We start from the raw sequence: 2,815 nt of genomic DNA, 5'->3' as shown, positions 1-2,815 counted from the left end.
ATAAGACAACATGTAGAAGGCAGATGGGCTTAATTACTCTATTAATGATTGCGCCAATCACAATGCGCTTTGAATTACGAACTGGGGTATTTAAAAGATCAGATACAAGCAGCACTTATCCCTGACGAAGAGAGACATCATTTGTGCTTTCGAAACGCGTTGGAAGGTTTTTTGGCACCGTTGAGCCACCGTAGCAGAGGACCAATACTGGTGACGTCATCACGCCGTGCGGATCGTGTGTATTCCAGGAAGCATTTCATGCAGGAACACTGAATCGGATCCCCGGCTGCAGAGACGAAGATACCACCAGGCGAGCGGCGATATCAACGGCAAAGACCAGTAAAACCAAGTGCCTATTTCCTATTCACTTTTGGTGAGTAGGTTTTCAATTTTAACCAGGCGGAGCAAAGAAAGGAACTGTTGGACTAAGTTCCGAAGTGCAAGAGTTTGGATAGTGCCTAGACACTTGTCCATTATTCATTAATTTTTTATATTTGTATTATTATATGTATGTTCATTAATTGTCGCCCATGGTTATTTTAACCTTGTTATTTTAACATTGTAATAAATTGCTCCTTCATTGTAAAATCTTGTTATCCCTTGGGTAATACACCATTGCAGGTTCCCTGCATGTTTTGTCTTTTCTTTTTCTCCTTTTCCTGAGGTCACAGCTCAACAGAAGAAATTTCAAGTACAATCTTCTTCACCTCACCTCAGCGCCAGAAAAGATAATTTCCAGCCTTCAATCCGATTCTGGGTAGAAGATACCAGAATAATCTTTTCAAGGCAGCTCCAGGACTACCAGTTGGACTCTGTATCTAAGGTTTATTATTGTTGTTTGCATAAGCGCTGATTTCACACCTATTTTTTCACCTAAAAGGGATTGCACAACTGACATTATATCTAGAAATATCAGAACAAACTAACAAATTCCCGGGTTTAATATAATTTTACTTTAAAAATAACCTGTTTCTGCCCGGTCTCGAACCGGGGACCTTTCGCGTGTTAGGCGAACGTGATAACCACTACACTACAGAAACTGAGTTACATTGCCATCTCAATTGGGAAACTTGATGTGCAGTCCGCACACTCACACATGTTGCTTTGCTAAAGGGTATTTCCAAGCATATGTTGCTTGGTTCACACATGCGCACAAATAGTTAAAAGAAAGACTACATTTCCCAGCAGGCATTGCCAGCTTCGCGCATGCTCAGTCTTCACAGATAAAATATAAAACCTCAGTGTGGCTGCAGAACTGTTTTTTTTAATTCCCCTCCCTCTGTAATTATTAGTGGGTGACTGTGTCGGGGACCAGGAGTACAGCACTGTGGGGTCTGCAGATAAATCAGGGACATCACAGTACTGACCCCTTATGTCAGAAGATCACCAACTTTACACCTTCCACAAAAAGACACATATGCAATATCTAACCCAATATATATGTACCTCTACCAATGTGTCAATTAAAGGATTTCAACATGTCCTTTCCCCCTAATCACAACCTACTCTGCATCTAGATATATATCTCCCGTCAGTATGTCTGCACATGGCATTGGATACTTTGTACAAATCCTAACACATCCCTATTTCTATTATACATTGTTATCTCCCTCAACCCATTTAAGATTTTATATAAACGTTCTGTGAGTAATAATTTCAATGTTCATGCCCCATATAAAGTACATGTTGATATATTCATTGTATTTGGTATTTATTAACAACTGATATTGGGTAATTTGTACAAATCCTAACACATCCCTATTTCTATTATACATTGTTATCTCCCTTAACTCATTTAAGATTTTCTTAAAGCTCCTCTGCGTAATAATTGCCACTTCCTGCCCCATATAAAGTACATAAATATGATATAATCATTGGATTTAGTATTTATTAACAACTGATGATGCTGGAGAAATTAATTATACTTCTTTATTTTGTTAGAGATTTAAGATTTAAATACTATTATTATTTTATACATAAAAGCAAAAGAAATATTCAAGCTTGCTAATATTATTTCTGCAATATTTAATTAACTAATATTTAATGCATTAGTATAAATCATCATCTCAAATTACAGCTAATCAATATAATTTTTTAGACAATGTACGATCTATGTTTAGACAGAAAGATCAGTCTTTTGTGAGACTGTCAAAAATTGCTAATGCTGACTATATTTCAAGTCATCACAGTGGGGTATTGCGAAAAGTTTTCAACTAACAATAATCATACCTCATTAGCTATGATACTGCCACTGCGCAAAGCTAACTTTCTACTGGGTTAATAACCACCAGCTCACAAGAAGCCCTCATTACAGCGGTGGCTAGTCATAATCCAGACACTGATTCAGCACTGTGCATTGTGGGAGTTAATATGGTAATTTAAGTGTGAACTATGAAGACTCTTGTAGTTCGCCAAACTACCACTTGCATTGTATCTGCATGTAAAAGCTTCAACTCCAAGGCTGCGTCCATGGAAGGACAGGCAGCGCTCAGCCGTGCGGACGCACCGCGCTGAGCCCCAGCATCCTCAATGAGGATGTCTTTAGAGGGGGCTCACGCGAGCGTCCGCAGGCGTGCTGAGGAGTTGGATTTTTCAGCCGACAGTCAAAGCTGTGTTTCAGCACGCTGTCGGCTGAAAACCTCCAATCACAGCACAGCAGCGTCAACTTCATGGCGCCGTGACATCGGCGCCGTGACGTTGACGTCGGTGCGTCGCGGGTTATTGGCCCAGCGAAGTCACTGACCCACCTCCCCCCGCCTCCTGATCGCGCACGCTGGCTCGCCTGCATGTGCATGAAATCACACAGGCTTCAGCA

General features: G+C 40.5%; 1 non-coding gene and 1 pseudogene across 1 annotated transcript; both read right to left on the bottom strand.

Moving 5' to 3' along the window:
- Window positions 1–967: 967 nt before the first annotated feature.
- TRNAV-AAC (transfer RNA valine (anticodon AAC)) lies at window positions 968–1,040 on the bottom strand. The gene has a single exon. It is a non-coding gene; the product is annotated as a tRNA-Val (tRNA).
- A 1,093-nt stretch (window positions 1,041–2,133) lies between these two features.
- LOC142488916 (U4 spliceosomal RNA) lies at window positions 2,134–2,263 on the bottom strand (annotated as a pseudogene).
- Window positions 2,264–2,815: the final 552 nt, after the last annotated feature.

Source organism: Ascaphus truei, chromosome 2, assembly GCF_040206685.1.
Source record: "Ascaphus truei isolate aAscTru1 chromosome 2, aAscTru1.hap1, whole genome shotgun sequence".
Taxonomy (NCBI): Eukaryota; Metazoa; Chordata; class Amphibia; order Anura; family Ascaphidae; genus Ascaphus; species Ascaphus truei.
Note: the sequence above shows the minus strand (reverse complement) of the source record. Positions and strands in the feature narration are given on the sequence as shown.